This window comes from Muntiacus reevesi, chromosome 2 (assembly GCF_963930625.1).
Source record: "Muntiacus reevesi chromosome 2, mMunRee1.1, whole genome shotgun sequence".
In the NCBI taxonomy this organism is placed as follows: domain Eukaryota; kingdom Metazoa; phylum Chordata; class Mammalia; order Artiodactyla; family Cervidae; genus Muntiacus; species Muntiacus reevesi.
The window spans coordinates 190,251,845-190,275,024 of NC_089250.1; the positions used below are offsets into that span (position 1 = coordinate 190,251,845).

Sequence of the window (23,180 nt, forward strand, 5' to 3'; positions counted from 1 at the left end):
ACACCCACTTAGAGGTCTGACCAAGAATGACCCCTCCCCTCGACACACACACACACACACACACACACACACACACACACACACACACACACACACACACACACACACACACACACACACACACACACACACACACACACACACACACACACACACACACACACACACACACACACACACACACCCCTTCCTTATCCAGTCACCTGTTGATGGACATTTAGGTTGCTTCCGTGTCCTGGCTATGGTGAATAGTGTTCCTATGAACATAGGGGTGCGTATATCTTTTGAAATGGTAGTTTTGTCTGGGTATTTGTCCATCATCTTCATTCTCTTCCGAATGGAAGCCTTGACTTGTGACAGAAGCAGTGCCGTCAACACAGGTCCACTCTCCTGGGGCCACATTCTGCCTCTTCAGCTTCTGAGCTAGCAAGGTCTCTTCTTGAACCAGGGACTGGCCAAGGGCAGTCTGATACCAGGCGAGGAGCTCAGGCAGGGCAGGAAGAAGGTCCACTCGGCAGAGGAGGGGCTGGACCTGCCTTTAAATAGCTGGAATCAAACACTTGATGCCAAGAGCCAATTCATTGGAAAAGACCCTGATGCTGGGGAAGATTGAAGGCAGGAGAAGAGGGAGGCAGAGGATGAGATGGTTGGATGGTATCAGATGGCATCACTGATTCAATGGACATGAATCTGAGCAAACTCCAGGAGATGGTGAAGGACAGGGAAGCCTGACCTGCTGCAGTCCATGGGGTCACAAAGAATCAGACTCGCCTTAGTAACTGAACAACCACCACCCTTGATGCCTCACGTCCCCTCTCTGAGTCTCTGCCCCTCACCTCTGAAGTGGGTGTATTGCCCTAAGCCCCCTAGTGTGATGGCTGTGGGGCCTCTAAGCCCCTTCCTGTCCAGTGCCCTACCTTAGTGGGTTTTCAGTCGATGAGCATTTGCTGTGTCTTCCTTGAATCAGAAGACGCACAGCCATGTATGGGCTGATTAGCAGTCTGGCAGGCTCCCTGGGGGAAGTGGCTTCCATCCTAGGCATTTTGAATCAGCACCTGGAATGCTCATCCATTTGGGTCCAGCTGTGGATCCCTGATGCCAGCACCCTTGTATGTGCCATCCCAGTCTGTCACCACGGTGATGCCCAGCATCTCTCTGCCTCAGCCCAGAGGTGGCATCGGCTGTTTGTCGAGACCATGCTCGGAACAGCTGGTACTAGTGGAACCGGGCCGGGTTTGGGACCTAAACTGGGGTCTGATTTTTGTAAAATAACAACAGTGGCAATAACAATTAACGGTAGCCATCATTTGTGGAGCTTGTCCCTGAGACTGGGGGAGACACTTTCTATGCCTTTTCTAGTCTCATCCTCAAGCCTGTCACTTGGTTAGCATTGTTGCCATTTTACAGGTGAGCAAGCTGAGGCTCCACAGGTTAAGTGACTGACCTGAAATTCCAGGGCAGACCCTGCTGGCTGCAGAGTCCAGACCTTCCCGTTCCCTGCCATGGCCCCTGCTCAGATGCTCAACCCCTGAAAGACATGCGGGCTGCTGTGTCGCCTCACGGCCGAAAGCAGGATCAGGGCTGCAGCGTATTCTGGCTGCTCTCTATATAGGAAGAGGGCGGCAGAGAAACCCTGACACAGAGAATGCTCCCCATGCCTGACCGAGAAAGTTCACCTCTGTTAGGGCTCCAGTGCATAAAGTGTGGGAGCTGCATGTTGGTTTGCCTCTTTTCAGGTGAGAGCGGCCGTCAGCTGCCACGGCTCCCTTCTCACAGGCCGGTCACGGGCTGGCTGCCCTGATAACTGTCTCTCAATTCCCACCACGGGTCCTCTCTGACCCTCAGTGTTCTCTGTGCATGCATGCCAAGTCGCTTCAGTCGTATCTGACTCTTTGCTTATCGACTGTAGCCCACCAGGCTCCTCTGTCCGTGGAATTCTCCAGGCAAGAAGAGTGGAGTGGGTTGCCATGCCTTCTTCCAGGGGATCGCCCCGACCCAGGGATCAAAACTGTGTCTCCTGTTGCTCTTGCACTGGAAGATAGTGAAGGATTCTTTACCGCTGAGCCCCCGGGAAGCCCTGCCCTCCTCTGTAAGACAGGCTTATTACTAACCCTCCCTCAGAGGGATGCAGCTGTGGTAACAACTCATTTTAACTTCCCTACATCAGAGCTGGCGTCCAGCACCTTCCGTGTATTTACTCATTGACCGTCTTGACTTTGGGGCCGTCCGGGTACCCGCCTCAGCCTACAGAAGGCGGCACAGCAGCGAGGTGGGGGACCCGCCCCGGCTCTGCGGCCTCCCCTGAGGGCAGGGACGTAAGCCCGGACTGTCCGCCTCAGAGCCAAGCCCGATGCTCTCAGAGCCCGGCGTGTTGCTAGGCAAACAGTAGGCGCTTGGTATACGTTAGCTTTCTCCCCTTTGGTGAGTGCTCCGAAGGAATTCCTGCAGCCTCCCATGGGAGGGCTGGCCAGCCTATCCGCTGCCCAGGTTGGGCTCAGGGAGAATTTGTTTCCATGGAACTTTGGTCCCTCTGAGTCTTTTCAGAGCTTCCTCGTGGCCTTGGGCTGGGCCAGCCGGGCCGAAAGCTCCCCCCCCCCGCCCCCGCCCCGAGTGGCACAGAGGGTGGAGGCCCAGGCCGCGGGCAGCCTTCTGGCCAACGTGCTGGGCCTGCCTTCTCTGCCGAGGGTTCCTCTCCGCTCCCTCAGCCCACACCCTGAGCAGTGGGGCGGGCAGTCTCCCGGGCCAGGAGGGCCGCCCCGGGCAGGGCCCGCAGGGTGAGCGTGGGGTCTCTCCTGCAGGACCGACGTGCCCACCCCCATTGGTGGAGGCCCACCTCACACGGTGCCCGGCTGCCGCCTGCAGGTGTCTGAGAATGGGTCCAAGGGGCAGTGGGTGCCTTCCTGTTGGAGAGGGTGGAGCCCTCCTTCCTCACAGAGGAGCGAGGCCGCGTGGGGCCGGATCCCAGCGAGATGTCCTCAACTGAAGCCAGTCCCCGAGCTGGACGCTCTGCTCCCTGCTGAGGCCCCGTCTCCCTTGATGGAGGAAGTTCTCGCCTTTGGTTTTCCTACTTCTAGCACCTCTGGGAAGCTGGGCTCCCCCAGTGAGGAGAGGGGAAGGGGGTGCAGAGGGCCCCCATTTGACCCAGGTTCGGGGTGAAATCAAGGACACGCTTGGGAACTGGACACCCATGATTTAATCCTGGCTCTGCCAGCCCTGCAAGCCCAAAGGTTGGACTTCAGGCCACGCTGTCCTGGCAGGGAGCCGCCTCGTGCAGAGGGCAGCGAGCCCCGCCTTGTGCCAGGGACAGAGCAATGGGCCAGGCACCCTGGTGCCCGCTGGCCCAGAACTCAAGAGCAGTGAGAGGATGGGGTGTCAGGGATCCTGAGGTCACCCACAGATCCAGTGAGCCACTCGGAAAACTCAAAGACCCGGCATAGACTCACACTCTTGGCTCTGATTTATCCTGGTGAGTGAATACAGGGCACGGTGAGCAAACAGGAAAGGTACGGGGCTGGAGTCCAGGGCGGTCCAAGAATCCTCCAGGCTTCCAAGATCCTCCGCCAGGGACTCACCCCGGATGCGCTGAACTCCTCCAGCATCAGACGGTGACAGCACGTGTGGAATGTGGCCAAGCTGGGAAACACTTCAGAGACTCTGCAGCCACTCTTTACTGGGGGCTGCTCGTGGGGGCTGACAGGCCAGGCAGCCCCAGAGATAGTTTAGGCCAGAGCCGAAGAGTACAGATCAGTGGTCAAACTGCCTTTAGTCCACCTGAAGCATCGCCAGGGGCTTCCCTGGTGGCTCAGTGGTAAAGAATCCGCCTACCAATGCAGGAGCTGCAGGTTCGATCCCTGGGTCGGGAAGATCCTCTGGAGAAGTAAATGGCAACCCACTCCAGTGTTCTTGCCTGGAGAATCCCATGAACAGAGGGGCCTGGTAGGCTACATACAGTCTGTAGGGTTGCAAAAGAGTCAGATAAGCAACAACAACAACAGCATCACCAGATACTATCTTTGGGACCAGAAGAAGATCTCCCCTGAAGCCTTCACTGACTCATCCATAAAATGGACTGCATGCTTGCAGTCAGCAGCTTCCACCTGGTGGGGCGTCTGCTTCCTATAAAAATATCCTAGGAGTATGTGTCAGGCCTTCGTACTTTGCAGGGAACTGGAAGCTCGGTGGCTCTGTGTGGCTGGTTTGCAGTCTACACGGTCATCAGTCTCCCAGCCCCAGAGCTGTACTTTGTTTGTACATCTTCACATTTCCTAATCATTAAAAAAAAAAAAAAATTGGCTGCACCAGGCCTTAGTTGTGGCACGTGGGCTCTTGAATTGCAGCATCTGAACTCTAAGTTGCTGTATGTGCGACCTAGATCCCTGATCAGGGATCGAACCTGGGAACCCTGCACCGGAAATGTGGAGTTTCAGCCACTGGACCACCCCTGGTCCGGGAAGTCCCCACATAGCCCCGTCACTAACTCTTGAGCCTTTAGAGACTCAGGGAGGCCCGGGAGACTACAGCAAAAGCCCTTGACTTCAAAGGACAGGGACACGGGGTTTTATATGTGGTTTCAATCCCCACTTTTCTTTGATTCTCCTCAATGAACATGAGTTTGAGCAAACTCCAGAGAGAGAGAGTGAAGGATGAGGGGAGTTGGCGTGCTGCAGTCCATGGGGTCGCAAAGAGTTGGACACGACTAAGCAACTGAACAACCACAGTTTTGAGGGGAACAGACTCCGGAAAAGAAAGGGAGTAAAGGTCTGGATAGGGAAAGTTAATCAGAAACTTGGCAGAGGAACCCAGCAGGAACACCTTGGTCTTAGCCCAGTGAGACACGCCTAGAACTTCAGGCCCCCAGAGCTCCAAGAGAATAAACACATCCGTGTTGTTGGAAGGGAGCGCCTGTTAGGCAGCTTGTTACAGCAGCCGTGGGACCCAAATATGCCACTCTTCCCTCTGCCCTTGATTCTGTCCTCTGCCTTGCTGGGCCTCCTTCTGAATCCCCTGCCTTCCGAGGCTCGGTCTGGATGTCACCTTGTTTGTGACCGGCCCTTCCTGCTGCATCTCTGTGACAGGTGAGGCACTTTTCTCTGACAGTGCTGTCACCGCCTGCCTTGTATGGGGACGCAGGGACAGTTGGTGACAGCTTGTGTATCCTCTGACCTGTGTGCCTTGAAGGCGAAGCCCTCTGGGAATCACTTCTGTCTGGCACCTTCTGTCAGCTCTCAATAAAGTAGGCTTGAATCAGTCTCTTCTCTTTGAATATTCATTGGAAGAACTGATGCTGAAGCTGGAGTTCCAATACTTTGTTTACCTGATACGAAGAGCTGACTCATTGGAAAAGACCCTGATGCTGGGAAAGGTTAAGGGCAGGAGGAGAAGGGGACGACAGAGGATGAGATGGTTGGATGGCATCATCGACTCAGTGGACATGAGTTTGAGAAAACTCTGGGAGATAGTGAAGGACAGGGAGGCCTGGGGTGCTGCAGTCCATGGGGTCACAGAGAGTCCGACACGACTTAGCTACTGAGCAACTACTTCCCCTTAAGCCCCATGAACCCACTAACTTGGCAGGCCGATGTGCTCGGCCCAGGCCGTCCGTGTGAGTCCTGTGTTCCAGCTAGAGCTGCGGGGTCCCTGGTCAGAGGATGGACCTGACACCGTCCAGCTCTCTCTCAGTTCCTTGAGTTTCCAGCCAGAGTCCTGGGTGTGCGTTCTACAGATGCTGGCATTTATCTAGGCAACTGATGTTTTCCAGGGACGTGCAGTGGGCCAAGTGACCAGGGAAACCTCGGAAAATATGAGAGCTGAGTGCCCACTCTCCTGGTGTTTTTGGTCTGCTGAGGGCAGCAAAGAAAACTGAACAGGTGATTCTAACTGCAGGCCAAGGGGTCAGGGCAGAGTTCTCCGACGAAGGGACAGCTGGTCACATCAGGACATCTGGGCAGGCATTCCGACATGGACAAAGTGTGGGGGGGCAAACAGGAACAGGTCATGGAATGTCTTGGAACTTTCTGTCATGCTCACAGCCAGCTGCTGATTGTAGCATCTGGGTTTATGTTCAGTGATGTGGTTTCTTGAGGACACAGCAGATGGAAAATCCTGGGATCAAATTTTGACCTTTTATTTAACATTTGTTATCCTCATCCTTGTATTGCTATCTGTTCAGTGTCTACAAGTGAGGCCCCCTCAACAGGCCAGACCCCCTCAAGATTCTGGTTTTAGTGTCATTTTGGATTCTCCCATACCCCTGGGAAGGGTTGGAGTAGGGTTTGTAGGGTTCAGGCCTTGCCCTAGGACCCCGTCGTAAGCCTAGGTCTCTCCTACCCCAGGCCTTCCACAGCCAGCCTCAGCACTCTCGACTTCTGCACATGTCTCTGAGAAGACAGAACACAGGACTTCCCTGGTGGTCCAGTGATTAACAACCCACCTTGCAATGCAGGGGATGTGGGTTCAATCCCTGGTCAGGGAACTAAGACTCCCCCATGCCTTGGAGCAGCTAAGCCCACGGGCCACAATACCGAACAAGCACACCACAACTAGAGTCCATGTGCCACAAGGAGAGATCCCGTCTGACACAGCTAAAACCCTCTGTGGCCAAATAAAATTAAAAAGAGAAAACAGAGCTGCCTAAACCAGCTCAAAGCAGTCCCCATGCCTGGCATTTTGGTGTCCTGGATGCTATTCAGGGGCCACTGGAGACGCCAAGCAAAATCTGTTCCAGCGTTTAGCTCGGAACGTGTTGGGTGATAAACAGATGGCTGATTTCTGTTTGCTGTCAAGTGCTCACAGAGGAAGAAGCCCATTCGTGGTCCTTGCGTTCGGGGCCAGCCAGCCCTGCCTCCGTGATACCATGCAGCCATTGATGGATCAGATCCAGCTGGGATCAGACAGAGAAGCCAAGTCCCACCCACTGCCCATTTTTGTAAATGAAGATTTGTTGGGACAGTCACTCCCATTTATTTACATACTGTCTGTGGTGTTTGCATGCCTCATAGGCAAAGCTGAGTAGTTGCCACAGAGACCAGAGGGCCTGGGAAGCCTGAAATGTTTACTGTCAACCCCACTGGAGAGGAAGTTGGCCAGGCTCTGACTGGCTGATCTAGGTATGCATTCATGCATGTGTAGGCAGTTGTGTCCGACTCTTTGGGACCCCACACACTGTAGCCCACCAGACTTCTCTGTCCATGGAATCTCCCAGGCAAGAATACTGGAGCAGGTTGCCATTTCCTTCTCCAGGGGATCTTCCCGACCCAGGGATCGAACCTGCGTCTCCTGCATTGGCAGGTGGATTCATTATCGCTGCGCCACATGGGAAGTCCCTGATCTATGTACAGTGGTACAGAAAATCTCCAGGAAGCATCACTAGGAGGAAGAAGCAAGATGTAGCACAGTGCCTACCTCTTCACTTTTAGAAATAACAAAGAAAACCTATGTATATTTTGTGTGTGAGTGTGTATGTATATACACACACCTGCGTATGTGCTTTATGTCAGGAATCTGGGATCTAAGGCCTGATGATCTGAAGTTGAGATGATGTACCCGTTCTTCTGGACTCTGCATTTAGATGCATATTTATGTGCACAAGCATTTTGAAGTTTCATTTTTTCATAAAAACAGAATCCTATTCAGTCTTGTTCTGTAACCTGTTGTTTTCACATGATCCTACCGTGGAGATATTTTCTTGTCGGCACACGTTGCATCCTTTGTGACGGCAGCGCTGCTGTTTACACAGGTGCCATTGCGCATTTAATGTGTCCCCTGCCTCCAGGCAGGGTGTTTCCACACTTCCTCATTAGATACCACACTGCCTTGAACATCCGTGCACCCAGTACCTCTGTAGGAGTGGCATTCCTGAGTCAGAGGGTTTGCACGAGTGTATATTTGTGTGTGTAACATGTACACGTGTGAACTCACAGCCCCCTCAGCTTTCCTAAAAACTTCCACTGGTTTGTACATTTGTGACCAGCATCCGTATCAAAGCTTGCTAATAGACATCTTTCACCTTTTGCCGGTTTGCGTTCTCCTGGTGACTAACGAGGGTGTCTCTGGATGCGCTGGGTCCCCCAGCAGGACCCATTCATTCCCCAGGTGGTCACTGAGCACTCCTGCGTCATTCTCTCTCTACTGCTGGGTTACAGCCAGGAGCCAGGCCCTCATCAACACAACACAGCAAGCGGATGTGGAGTAGGGGGTGGGGCGGGGGCGGCAGGGAAGCAGCCCTGAGAACATCCCAGAAGAGGAAAGACCTGGAGGAGGAGGGGGAGAGCCAGGCCAAGAGCCCTCCTTGCTGTGGGGATGAGGAGACAAAGTAACTGCAAAGGCCCCGGGGCAGGCGTGCTCTGCTGAGGAGCCCTGTAGTGGGGGATGGAGTGGGGAAGGAGACTGCCTGGTCAGTGATGGCCTGGGAGAGCGTCGTGTCCACAGGAGGTAGAAGACTGGCAAGTTTGGAGCAAAAGAGTGCTGTGAGCAGGCTTGTTTGATCTGCTGGATCGCCCACATGGGAGGAGAGTAGCAGGCAGAACACGGGAGGGGGGGTGGGGTGGTTCAGGCGAGAGGGGACGGTGCCTGGGCTCCCGAGGACACCTCCCCAAGAGCAGGGGCTCTGTCTGCGACGTGGCACGTAGTAGGGCTTCAACAAATAGCGGAATTACTGAAAAACCTAAAAGCCTGTTCGCTTCTCTGCCATCCAGCGCTCGCGGTGTCCTTTCCCTGTGTGCCGCTGGCCTGCAGCCTCTTTCTGCTTGGTTCTGGGGCCCCGAGCGCACTCTGGGCATTTCATTCCCCACCTCCTCCCACCCGCCTGTTGTTTAAGAGTCACAGCTGTGTCTTTACGTATTTCTGCATGTGGCATTAGGTCTGTTCACACCAGCTTGTATCCCAGCCCAGTGTTCTGTCTGCAGCCCTCCTGTTATAACTACTGTAGCTTCTGCCTGAAGGGACAGACCTGGGTGATGCTTTGGAGGCTGTTATTTTTCTTATTCAGAGTCTCATAAAAGTGACATCACCTCCTCTGCTTTCTATGAGAGACGTGAACACGGGTTATTACTTGTCTTTTCAAATTGAACCACTGAGCCATTAAATAACTTTTTCACAGTCACTCGGCTGGTACGTTACAGAGTCGGATATCAACCCGGGGCTTTCCGATTCCGAGGCCCGGGGTCTTAAGGAGCACGCTGCCACCTCCTCTGGGTGAGGACAAAGTACTGTCTAACCGGGAGGACAAGTCTGGTGGGGATGAGCTTGGCATTTACAGGCCACTTGGACATCGCCTGAAAGGTTAAGTGGACCAGGCACAATTCTAGGCACTGGGATGACGGTGGTAAAGATGCCACTTCAGAGAGTGACAGGTGCTGTAAAGAAATCAAAACAGTCACTGGTGGTGACTTAAGTGAGACTCGGAGGAGGACTTCCGAGCAATCCAGGGGGTCCCAGTGCAGCTGGAGGAGGTAAGGACGAGTTGTAAAGGTTTGACTGAGTGCAGAGGGAAGCCGTGCAGGAGGGGAAATGGTGGGGTGATTTGAGGAATCAAAGAATCAAGAGGAAGCAGGGAGAGCATGTGGGAATCTGTCCTAAGAGTCCAGATAAGAGGTGGTGGTCGGACCTACAATGTTAGAGCAGAGTGGACCGTTGAACGTGTATCTACAGGTGGAACTCAAAGGGCCCATGCTTGAATTGGGTCAGGAACATAAGGGAGAGGGAGAAGCCAAAGTGATGTGCTGGTTTGCACAATGACTAGGGTGGGGGAACTGCAGCAATTACTGCAGCGAAGGCCAGGGAAGGAACATAAGTTTGATGGGGAAAATCAGAATTCGCCTTTGGGCCACGTTCAAGACAGGAATGCCTATCAAACATCCATGTGGAAATATCAAAAATTCCATTGGGTCCATTAACTCTGGAACTCAAAGGCAGGCAAGGCTAACGTGTAAGTCTGGGAATCTCTGGCATTTAGACACGTGTGATCCCCTGGGTCCGGATGAAGTCCCACATAGGCGCTATTGACAGAGACGAGGAGAGAACCCAGGCCCAGGATGCTGGGAGGGGTTGGCCTTAAGCAGGAGCAGGGCCGCGTGATCCTGTGTCGGGGGAGGAGAGGAGTACCCCGTTTCTGGGTGAACTGCCAGGCAGGGCGGGTCGGGGATGGTCTGGGAAGAGGGAAGAAATAAAAGTCACTCCTGTGGGCGGGGCCGGGTGGGTTAGCCATGAACTGAAGATACAGCAGGTACCCCATCCTGGGTTCCCCCCGCCCCGGTCTGCCTCTTGGCCTAACTAGCGTGGGGTTTGGCCGGGCTTTGTAACGGGGAAGGGCAGCCGTGAGGGGATGGGCAGTGATTAGCATGGAGATGTCATGCGGGCTGACGTGTGAGAAGGGGACTGAGAGGGGGTCAGTGGCGGGATTCAGAGAGGGGTCCTAGAGGGCAAGAGTGAGAATCATCTAGCCCCTTTTCCGAAGAGCTTCTCGGGGTAAGATCCCCAACCTAGGACATGACATATACAGACCTTTTGAGATGTCAGTAGAGTCAGATCAGGAGCCCCAGAACCCCCACTCTGGGTAACACCACACTCTGGATAAAAGGAGCTGTAACTGCAGGGGCTCCAGCCAGACACCCAGTGCAGCCCTGTCAGCCTCAGGGCCACCTATAGCGATCAGAATTTCATCCATCATGGTTTGTTCCATGGAGGGGTGAAAGCTGGCTTCTCTGGGCTCATGGGTAGACAGAACAGTGTGTGTGTGGACTTGCGTGATCTTCCTGGCAAACTAGGCCAAATGCATCTTTACATTTTAAATAGCATAATTTATCCCAGGGACATGCCTGCCCCCCATCTACCTGTCACTTTCTGTACCTACCCCCCCACCCCACCCCCAGGCTCAGCCACTCCCCATAGTCTGGTTTCCAACCACAAATGAAACCCATTCTCACTCCCCCATCCAATTGGTCATGGAGTCTTAGGGATGCGGTCTCTTCAGCACCCCTAGAGCATCATCCCAACCCTGCTGCTTTGCCTCGCCCCGTTTCGGCTCTTTCCTCAGGATCCTCCTCCCAGGGCGGGGCTGCACCAGCCCCAAAACAGGGCTCCCTGTCTCGGGCGTGTCTCTGTCCCATGGCTCCCGGCTCCATCAGGAGATCTTTAGAAGCCGTGCCTTTATTCTGGGAGATGGGTTATCAGTTCTAATGAGATGGATGAAACTGGAGCCCATTATACAGAGTGAAGTAAGCCAGAAAGATAAAGACCATTACAGTATACTAACACATATATACGGAATTTAGAAAGATGGTAACGATGGCCCTATATGCAGGGCAGAAGAAGAGACGCAGAAGTACAGAACAGACTTTTGAACTCTGTGGGAGAAGGTGAGGGTGGATGTTTCGAAAGAACAGCATGTATATTATCTGTGGTGAAACAGACCACCAGCCCAGGTGGGAGGCATGAGTCAAGTGCTCGGGTCTGGTGGGCTGGGAAGACCCAGAGAAATCGTGTGGAGAGGGAGGTGGGAGGGGGGACCGGGATGGGGAATACGTGTAACTCTATGGCTGATTCATATCAATGTATGACAAAACCCACTGAAAAATAAAAAAAAATAAAAAAAAAGAAGCCGTGCCTTTGAAGTAGGTTCCACCCATCCTGCTGCCCCTCCCACCACCAGAGCCCGCGTTGACAGAGAGCATCCCCCGGGTTGTCCTGTTTAACCCCACAGCCCCATTTGTGAGCAGCAACCATAGATTAAGAGCCTTTGTCTAGAACAAGACTAAGAAATTTCTTTAAATTGGGGATTATAGAGAAGATGCAGAGATGGGGGTGGGTGGAGCATGAAAAGGCTCACTCGAGGCGAGTTAATTCACAAACTGTAGAGTCTTCCCAGAGCCTGGGAGCCTTCTCCTCCCCCACCCCCCTGCAAACACCGCCCTGTCACCTGCCACGCAGCCCAGAGGCTGTGAACATGGGCCTGGACCTCCTGCTCTGTGACATAGGGCTTGCACAACATCAGACAAGTGCCTGCGACTCAGGAAGCCACCCTCCACGGCAGCTTCTTGAGTTTTCACATGTGAAACAGGAGACCTTCCCTGCCAGCGTTGGTGGGAGGCAGAGCTTCGTAAAGTAACACTGCAGAGCCCTGCACCGGCCTCACAGCAAGCCCGCCGTGAGCGGACCTGGTGGAGTTACACATGGTCACCGTCAGCCGTCTTTTCCAGGACACGTCACCAACATCTGTGGCACTCTGTGAGCGGGATGCCTTGATTTAAAAGGATGTCAGATTTCAAAGCAGGTCTCTCTAGGAAGTAACCATTTTTTTTTATATTGAAAGAGCCACTGTGAGAAATGCACATAGAAAGTGACCTGAAGAACCTAGTCTTGCACAAACAGCTGTTGTCCACGGAGGGCAGGGTTATGGGCTGTTTCTGTTCCCTTCTTGATACCCGGGCACGCTGGTTCCATTTCTCCTCATACAGTGAGCCGGGGTCGCTCCTCTTTAACTTTTGTTAATGATGAGAGGGTTCTCTACACCCTCCTGCTCCCCCCTGCCCTTTGTTAAAATCTGCCTGTGCCGGGTCTCAGTTGCCACATGTGGGCTCTCGTTCCCTGACCAGGGATGGAGCCTGGGCCTCCTGCATTGGGAGCATGGACGGAGTCTTAGCCACTGGATCACCGTGTGAGTGTCCCCTCCTTCTTCCCTTCTTAACTTGTGCATGTGTAACCCCCAGGCCAGAACTTGGAGTAGAAAAGCTGAAAGCTGAAATGTTAGAAATCTGCCAACAGAGAGCATTCCATCAGAGCACTACTGAAATCACGTGAGAAAGATCTTGAGAATGTAGTACAGGATTTGCTGAAGTGGGGTGTGCAGTCCCCCGGTGATAGATGTGCCCTCCCCAGTTCAAGTTGTTACCAAAGATCAGACCATCAGCGCTGAAGGCACAGCCGCTCAGACGGCAGCTCCCAGCAAATGGAGTATTGACCGGCCCCCGAAAGCCACTTCCTAAGTGAAATGAACAGCAAATCTCTCCTTGAGGTCACTTTCACTGATGAGTGGTTGAGACCATCAGATCAATTTCACCTGTGTGCTGGGAATGGGAACACCAACCATGCCAATGTGTCCCCCAGAGGCTTATTAAAAGGAACAGTCCTCCCCTCTCCAGGGCTCCTGGCAGGGGCCACTTTCACAGGCTTGGACTCCCTCGTTGCCTTGATTGTGGCCAGCACTGGGAGTGAGTTTCCGAACAAATGCCAAATGCATCTCAGGAACGTGAGACCAGGCAGGACAAGGGGGCTTGTTGGTTCAGCTCTGGTCCCCCATCCCCGCAGGAGAGGAGAGGAAGGGGGTACCCTGGGGATGTCCGGGCTATCTCCATGGGCAGCTATCAGACCTCAGGAGGCTGTTTGTCCACCGCCTTCCAGCTGGAGGCCCGGTTCTAGCTGAGCTGAGTGCCACGTGTTAAGGTGTCAGCCCTGGGGAAGCCACATCCCCAGAAAGCTCCCCAACCCTGCGATGGGGAGTCCCTGCAGCTCAGGACAGCCGGCATCTTGGAGGTTTGGGGAAGAAAGTCACAGTACCATTTCCTTCCTGGTTTCCTGCCCGCTGGTTGGAACTGGGCCTCCAGGACTAACCCTTCACGGCCCCAGAAATGTCTCCAGCAGCCCCACAGGGTTGATAGGGCTCAGTGATGACTGGGCACAGTTCCCTCCGAGAGAGAGTGAGCCACGCTGGAGGTTGGGCAAAGCCAAGTTGAGAAGCAGGTGAAGAGAGAGGACATTTACTAAGCATCCTCTCTGGCAAGCTAGTCACCTGAGCACAGAATGCGTCCCTCAGCTATCAACAGCCTGCCAGAGAAGATCCTGTAATACTCTTCTTTTTGGTTTTTTTAACATGTGCTATTTTAAAAGCAGCGTTATTAAAATATAGTTCACATACAATTCACCCATTTAAAGTGTACACAAGTCAATAATTTGTAGGGACTTCCCTGGTAGTCCAGTGGTTAAGAATCTACCCTGCAATGCAGGGGACGCAGTTCAGTCCTTGGTCAGGAAACTAAAACCCCACATCCGTGGGGCGACTAAGCCTGTGTCACAACTACTGAGCCTGTGCAGCCCAACTGGAGTCCGTGCACTGCCCTGAAAGATCCCACAGACTGTGAGTAGGACCCAATATAGCAAATAATTAAATTTTTTTTAATCAGTAGATTTTAGTATATTCACACATATACACAGCCATTGCCACTGTTGTTTTTAGTACATTTTTACCACTTGGAAGGGAAAGCCCATACCTTCCTTGCTCCTGGAAACTACACACATTTACTTTGCCCTGTTTTGGACTTTCATACAAGTAGAATCATAATGTGAATTTCTGCATCTGGCATCTTTCGCCGAGCACAGCTGCAGGCTCATCCATGTAGTAGCACGTGGAGAAGGCAGTGTTTTCTCTCTCCTCTCTTGGGATTTTTCACCTTTGTTGTTGTTCGTTACTAAGTCGTGTCCGACTCTGTGAACCCATGGACTGCAGCACACCAGGCTTCCCAGTCCATCACCAACACCCAGAGCTTGCTCAAACTCATGTCCATCGAGTCAGTGATGCCATCCAACCATCTCATCCTCTGTCGTCCCCTTCTCCTCCTGCCCACAATCTTTCCCAGCATCAGGGTCTTATCTAATGAACCAGCTCTTCGCATCAGGTGGCCAAAGTATTGTAGCTTCAGCTTCAGCAGCAGTCCTTCCAACGGATATTCAGGATTGATTTGAATATCAATCAAATTGACTGGTTTGATCTCCTTGTCTGAATCAAACCAACATTAGATGGAAGAACAGGGGAAGCTCGTCCAGGTTTGTAGAAGGGTCATGTGACATGGGAGCCTTAGTAAGGAAGTGAGGACCCAAAGAAATGCCTGGCCAAACCTACCTGCTGTTTCTTGAGCTGATTTTATATTATGTGAACAGAAAGGATCAGTTGTGGAAAAGTAACTAAACTATGTGAGTAGGGCCAAGGAAGACAGTTATTTTAACAAGACCTATTTGTGCAGAATTCTCTCCACCTCAACTCCTCATCCTCAACAATGAGAACGTGACTTTCCTTCTGGTGTGGTGAGGACATCTTTCACTTGGGAGTTCTATCTCCTGCTTTAATGAAAAATGGGAAGGTCAGAGTGTTTCCTTGCATTCACTTCCTTTCAAGTGCCTTTAACACCAAAACAGTCAGTATGCAGAGTGGCCTTTTTGTGTGTGGTATATTTTGCCACCTTCACCTGTATTGATTCATGCCTCCTATGGCTGAGTGAAATTCCATTGTGTGGATAAACCACGTTCTGTTCATCCATTCCACCGATACACATTTGAATTATTTCTAAGTTCCGACTGTTATGAATGACGCTGTTTTCCGCATTCATGTACTAGTTTCTGCTTGGATGTGTTTTCGTTTCTCCGGGGTGTACACCAAGAAGAATCGCTGGATCACATGGTCATCCTGTGCTTAACCATCTGAAGAATTGCCAGACTGTTTTCCAAAGCTGCACAGTTTAATGTCCCCCACCGGCAGTGTGGCCGGATTCTGCTTTCCCCCCGTCTTTGCTGGCATTTACCATCATCTGTCTTCTCAACAGTCGCCATCCCAGTGGGTGTGAAGTGGCATCTTATTTTGTTGGGGTTTTTTTAAGTGTGTATTTTTGGCAGTGACAGGTCTTAGTTGTGGCTCGTGGGGTCTTCGTGGAAGTGCATGACTTCTCACTAAAGCACGCAGGCTCAGTAGCTGTGGCTCTCAGGCTTAGTTGCCTCAAAGCATATGGGATCTTAGTTCCCTGACAAGGGATCACCTTCCCCCCAGAACTGGAAGGCGGATTCCTAACCACTGGGACCACCAGGGAAGTCCCTCCTATTGTGGTCTTGACATACATTTCCTGATGAGGATGCTGGGCATCTTTTCATGTGCTTGTTGGTCCTCTGTGTATTGACTATTCACATCCATTGCCCTTTTGTTGATTTAATTGTCTTTTTCACTGTGATGCGATCCCTTCTTACAGGTGAGGAACCTCAGTCCCAGGGAGCATCAGTGGCCATCCAGGCAGTCAGTTGGTAAATGACAGTCTCAGATTTCTGTCCCCATGGCCCCTGCCCTTCCTAGCTGTGGAAAGTGGTGAGGTCACTGTCTCCTGGGAGACCCAGAGTGGATGCAAGGTGCTCCTTCATGTGGAAAAGGCAGAGATTTTTAAATACAGCCTTTCTCAGCCAGGCTTCTTAAGACAAGTAAAATTTACATGTGGCAGCATTTCCCCTTTCCATTATATAGTTCTGTGAGTTTTGGCAGATAGGCGGGGTCACATCACCACCAGAACAACCCCCAGAACTCCCCAGTGCCTATCTGTAGCCCTGGCACCCGCCGCTGTGGCTTCTGTCTGTTTACTTTTGCCTTTTCCAGAATGTCTTAGGAATGGAATCAGGTGGGGTGTAGCCTCTGAGTCTAGCTTCTGTCATTTAGCAGAATGCCTTTGAGATTTACCCCTGTTACCAAGAATACACATTTTGAAGGAGGGAACAACCATTGGGGATGGTAAATGAGCCAGTGGTGATATATAGGAATTTTTTTTAGATTTAGTATTCGTATGCTTAATTCCATATTTATGGATGATTTTGCATAAGCCAAAGTAACCTAAAAACAGAGGTAAAGAAAAATCTTGGGTATTATATAGGAGGTGTGCAGATAGTGGGGGGTGGGTGGTTGAAAGCATCAAAGATGATAAAGGCAGTATTCAGGAAACATGGCTCCATGTTCCCATCACAGCTCTGGGCAGGGTGACCCAGGTCTCCAGGATAAAGAGGCCATGGCCCTGAGAATCATATCCCCAATGTGGCGTGCTCCGCCTTCACTGACCTGGTACCAGAGGAGCCTCAAGGTCATCTAGACCATTGGTTCTGACAGTCCCACGTGTGGTCTGGAACTTGTCCCAGAGGGAGTGTTCTCTAAGCGAGAGAAACCACAAGCAAAGTAGTAAGACCTCCCCTAACCTAAGGGCATCACACTTAAACAGTGGCTTTTATTCTGAGAGTCTATGTTTACTGTTAATATCAGTGGCCATTGCAAATAGTCAGATTGTGATCATGTGTATCATGTCCTTAGTTGGCAAACCGACAAACTGAGGGTGAGTTTTATTGCCATTGAGAAGTCATCTGGGAACTTCTTTGCTGGCAGTCCAGTGGTTAGGACTCTGCTCTTCTACTGCAGAGGGTGCAGGTTCGGTCCCTGGTGAAGGAACTAAGATGTTTGTGATGTGGCCCCCGAAAAACGTCATCGCTTGCCACGGGCTGACTGGGTCCCCACCTTTGAAAAGGTAGTTGTAGAACTCACGTAGCCCAGAGGTACCTGCATCATCTGGAGGCCTCCCTGGCCCACACAGTCTTGGGCAGCTGCAGGCCCCAGCACCTGTCCTGCTCCCTGTGGAGCTGTTGCTGGCGCTCTTCTGCCCAGAAAGCCCTTTCCCTCCCCTCTACTACACTGAGCCTTCCTCACCTCCTGCACCCCCCTACCTCAGTGCTCAGGCCCCCTCCAGAGACCCAACCCCTGAGTCTACTGCTGTGTATATTCTTCATTTCGTCATTTATTTCCCCCTCTCCCTCCGCCACCCTTGCCCCTGTTTTGAGTAACTTGAGGGTAGAAACTGACTGTTGTCCTGACATTCCCCAGGGTTTAGCACAGGGGTTGGCCTTATCTCAAGGGAAACTGTGGTTTGATCTTCCTTTACAGGAGGTCACAATTTTTCCACCCTTGTTCCCCGATGGATCCACCTGTTGGCTCACTTATTTCTTAAGCTGTCTTCAAACAGCCCTGCCAAATCCCAAGTCTCTTCTGTCTCTGTAAATTTTAGGGCTCCTCTTCTAGAAAACCTAGTCTGATCTCTTCAGAGAAGGTTTCTTTCTCTGTCTCCTGCCCCCAGGACAGACAGATGGAAGACTTGAGCTGTGCTGGGAAAAGGAATGGGAAGTACATTATTTTTCTTTATTTTTCGGCCATGCCATAAGGCTTGTGGGATCTTAGTTCCCCAACCAGGGATCTAAGCCACACCCCCTACAGTAAAAGTATGGAGTCAACCACTGGACCACCAAGGAACTCCCTTGAGGTATATTTCTGTCATTTGTAAAATCTTTATAAAAGCTTACACCCACTTCCCTTGATATATTGATGCCTTAGCCATCATAGTTCTTAAGATTTTGCTGGCCAGAATTTACCTGTGCCTCTGAATTTTATTTCAGAGATCCTGGGGTCTTGAAGGAGCCATTTATATTACTATTTATAACAGACTCAATTCATATGTGTTGAATGATACATGAACAGTAGGGAGAACCAATATTATACCCATTTCACAGATCAGAAAACTGAGTCTTGGGGAGGTGATGTATGTTCCTCTAAGGTCCTAAGGAGTCTAAGTGAAGGCACCTAGGTTTTCTGACTTTGAATATGAATTTTCTGTTATTCCATATAGCTTTAGGATCTATTCTTATGATGGGGATGGGGCCATACCCCCCTTTTCTTGTCTGCAAAATTGGGGTAGACGTGTGCTCAGTCTTGTCTGACTCTTTACAACCACTTGTACTGTAGCCCACCAGGCTCCTCTCTCTGTCCATGGGATTTTCCAGGCAAGAGTGGGTTATCATTTCCTCCTCCAAGAGGTCTTCCTGACCCAGGGATCGAACCCACGTTTCCAGCATTGTCAGGCAGATTCTTTACCACTGAGCCACCACAGAAGCCCTGGGAGTAGACAGACCTCCCACATTAAAACAGAACCGGATGGGTGAGGAATGTAATTTTGCCTTGCTCAGTGTTTCTGCTCCTGCCCAGACCCAGAGTCAGCAGGCCACTTTATTATAACAACATGGTCAGCAGGCGGTTCTAAGAGCTTCTTGGTGGCCTGATTTCTATTGATGGGGCCAAGTGAGAAGCACACCCTGCTTTACATCTCAGTAGTACAGGTGGCTCACAGAGGCTGTAAACGATGAGGAACTGAGAGACCAGCGTTGACACACACACACTGGCACCCACCCCCGCCCCTGTGTAACACCCGTAGCTCCTGGAAGCTGCTGTAACCACGAGGAGCTCAGCTCCACACTCTGATGGTCCAGGAGAGGGGAGGCTCAAGGAGGGGACATATGTGGCTGATTCGCGTTGTCCTGCCGCAGAAACACCATAACACAATTACACTCCAGTTTAAAAATTAAATACAGGACTGTTGACTGTAGGTAGTGTTGTATAGATCTCGAACTTACTCATCTTTTTTAAAATTTAATTTTATTTTGAAATATAATTGATTTATGATGTTTTAGCTTCAGGTTTATGTGCATTTTTTTTAAGATTCTCTCCCCATATAAGTCATTACAGAATATTGAGTAGAGTTTCCTGTGCTGTATAGTAGGTCCTTGTTGATTATTTTACATATAGTATTGTGTATCCCTTAATCCTAAATTCCTAATTTGCCCCCCACCCCCAAACACGTTTCCCCTTTAATAACCGTAGGTTTGCTTTTCACGTCTGTTGAAAAACAGACTTGTTGACTGTTTGTTTTGTAAATGAGTTCATTTGTATCATTTTTTAGATTACATGTAAGTGATACCACATGATATTTGTCTTTGACTTCCTTCACTACTAAGTATGATAATCTCTAGGTCTGTCCATGTTGCTGCAAATCACAATATTTCATTCTTCACAGCTAATATCCCATTGTGTGTATGTGTATATATAGACATATATATCTTTATTATGTTAATATATAACATATATACATTAATGTATGTATACATGTATGCCTTGATGTATATATACATTACATGTATCTATGTATATTTATTTATATATACACACACACACACTTGTTTTTATCCATTCCTTTCTCAATGGACATTTAGGTTGCTTCCATTATCTTGGCTGTTGTAAACAGGGCTGCAGTGAACATTAGGGTGCATATATCTTTTCAAATTACGGTTTTGTCCAGATAAATGCCCAGAAATGGGATTGCAGGGTCATATGATAGCTCCATTTTTAGATTTTTAAGGCACCGCCATACTGTTCTCCATTGTGATTATACCAATTTACATTCCCACCAATGGTGTAGGAGGGCTCCCTTCTCTCTCCACCCTCTCCAGCATTTATTGTTCCTGGAGTTTTTAATGTTAGCCATTCTGATCAATGTGAGGTGAACCTTATTGTAATTTTGATTTGCATTTCTCTAATAACTAGCAATATTGAACAAATTTTCGTGTACCTCCTGGCCATCTGTATGTCTTCTTTGGGGGAATGTCTACTTAGGTCTTCTGCCCACTTTTTGATTGGGTTTTTTTTTACATAGAGCTACATGAGCTGTTTGTAAATTTTGCCGATAGTCCCTTGTTGGGTGCTTTGTTTGCAAATATGTTCTTGCATTCTGTGGGTTGTCTTTTGGCTTTATTTATGATTTCCTTTGCTGTGCAAAAAACCTTTTTAAGTTTCACTAGGTCCCACTTGTTTATTTTTGTTTTCATTTTGATTATTCTAGGAGATAAGATACTGCTGTGATTTATGTCAAAGTGTTCTGCTTGTGTTTTCCTCTGGGAGTTTTATAGTATCTGATCTTTAGTCCATTTTGAGTTTAGAACTTATTCAACTGAGACATTTTGCCTGTCGATTAGTAACTCCCTACTCACCGCTCCCTCATCCTCTACTTTCCACCCTTCGATTCTTGGAGTTTGACTATTTCAGACACCTCCTATAATTGGAATCATGCAGTTATCTCTCCTTATGACTGGTTTATTTCATTTAGCAGGACACTATACTCTCACATATGTCAGCATTTCCTTTTTTCTTGTAAGGATGAAACTCATTTTTTTAATCCATTCATAGAGATCTAAATTATTAATAATTGCACATCTTGGCTGTCATGAATCAGGCTGCAGTGAACACGGGAGTGCAGAGAGAGAGAGCACTTCCAGATCCTGATTTCTGTTCTTTTGGATAAATATTTATTCTACCCTAGAAGCCATTCAGAGCCAACAAGACACTTGCCTGAGGAAATGCAGTGAACTCTCTCCTCACTCCCACAGTGCCATCTGTGAGTGGCAGCCCCTCCCCCTCCCCTCTGCTAATCCTCACACAGTAGGTTCCTTTGGAGAAACCAAATGAAGTACCAAAGTCCTGGCCCCATGCCTCATAACTGTCCTCCAGTCTGGCCTTTCTCCAGTCCTGCAAGGAGCCGGCTCCTCCAGGGACCACAGGCCCTCACCACCCAGCCGGGCAGGAGAGTTGGGGCAGAGAGATTTGAAGAGGCTGCCCTGCTGGCTTTGAAGATGGAGGCAGGGGACGTGACCCTTCGAGTGCCAGCAGCCTGTAGAAGCTGGGAAGGCCAGCTTCTGGCCTTTAGAATCTCCCTTAGAGCCTTCCGGGGCTTCCCAGTGATAGCTTACGGTGAACGATGTCGGATTCGTGATCTCCGAAGGAGGAGCTAGCGCTTCGGGACCAGGCTTGATCACTCAAGAGCTTTTGTGTAGTAGAGTTTTATTAAAGTATGAAAAGGGAGAGAGCAAACTTCTGACAGACAGCAGGAGGAGGGGTGGAGAGTGCCCCCCCCCCCACTAGTCTAAGCAAGGGAGTTAGATAATTTTTTAATTGGTTATTACAATAAATGAAAAGAATGTCTCAGGGTTGTAAAGATCTTACCAGACCCACTCCCATAATATACATTCTAAGATAACAGGATTAATCTGAAGGTTTTCAGGAAGGAGAAACTGTTCTCAAACATTGTTGTTATATAATCCTTAGTACAGAGTTTAAGCTGAGCTGTTTGTTGTGTAATCATCAGTTCTGGGCTTAAAGAAAAAATTAGTGACTATGACTAAGGAACGTAGAGAAAAAAAAAAGACGTTTGTTCTTTCCTCCTCCTCGAGAATTCCAGACCCCACCAGCCAATGCAGGAGATGCAGGTACAATCCCTGAGTCAGGAAGATCCCCTGAAGAATCCCATGGACCGAGGCGCCTGGCAGGATACAGTCCATGGGGTCGCAGAGTCAGACACTACCGAGCACACTGCTGGTTCCAAGGGGCACATCTTGGACGTAGCCTCGTGAGACCCACTGGGGACTGCCGGCCTCCAGGACTGTAAGACATCTCAGTGTGTGGTAATGTGTTACAGCAGCTGCGGGAAATAAGGCCCAGTTCACCGCCCCAGCCCTGTGTGCCTGGAGCAGCGACCTTGGCAGCGGGCACTTCAAATGCAACCAGGCCACGGACCCCCCCCCACCTTCTTGAGTCCTCCGGCTGCTGCCTCCACTCAGGGCCCCACCCCCCATTCCAGGCACTGACTTTCTTGGGACTCCCCACTCAGGCAGGCTTTGTACCCTAAGTCTTAGAGCGAGCGCATGATGTTTCTAGCCCTCCTTCAGACTGTGAGCTCCATAGGGCCTGGGAGAGTCTGTTTTGCTCATTGTGTAGCCCTAGTGCCTTGCACAGTGGTTGGCCCACGTGGGTGCACAAAGATTCATGGAGTAAACAAGTGTATCCTTCAGGTGTTTTCTGTATACCCTCTCTACTGTGCCTTAACGTGGTTTGGAATTGAGAAAGGAAATATTTCCTGCCATAGCGATAAACAAAGGCTATCATAGGCATCAGTAATTATGGATGGGGACCCCCCCCTAAGGAAACTCAGGAAGGAAAGAATACCCACCATCTCGCAGCCATCAGACTGCAGGCACTCCCTACAGTGAGCCCCTAGGAAACTCAGACACTGGCCCCAGACAGCTGAGGTGCACATCAAAGAATGATTTCAGCGAGCCCGGACTCACATCTTCCCGCACATAAAGTGAAAGTGAAGTCGCTCAGTCGTGTCCGACTCTCTGCGACCCCATGGACTGTAGCCCACCAAGCTCCTCCATCCGTGGCATTTTCTAGGCAAGAGTACTGGAGTGGGTTTCCATTTTCTTCTCCAGGGGATCTTCCCAATTAGGGATCGAACCCGGGTCTCCCGCACTGTGGGCAGACGCTTTATCGTCTGAGCCACCAGGGAAAAGCGCTAAATCCCTTGAGATACCTGGTTTTCTTTAAATAACAACCATCTTTTGACATTCAGACTACCTGCCCTTTGTTGCAAAACTTCTTTTAATACATATAACCTGGCTCCCCGCGCCCCCCCCCCCCCCCGCAGCAGTTCTCTCAGGGACACTTGAGATGCTCTCTCTCAGCTTGA

The 23,180-nt window shown here is 50.5% G+C and overlaps 1 protein-coding gene across 1 annotated transcript in view; it reads left to right on the top strand.

The window, feature by feature from the left end:
- The window catches only part of SNX29 (sorting nexin 29), a 576,513-nt gene that overhangs the window by 547,235 nt on the left and 6,098 nt on the right, over positions 1-23,180 (top strand). The gene's annotated exons all lie outside the window — the stretch shown is intronic.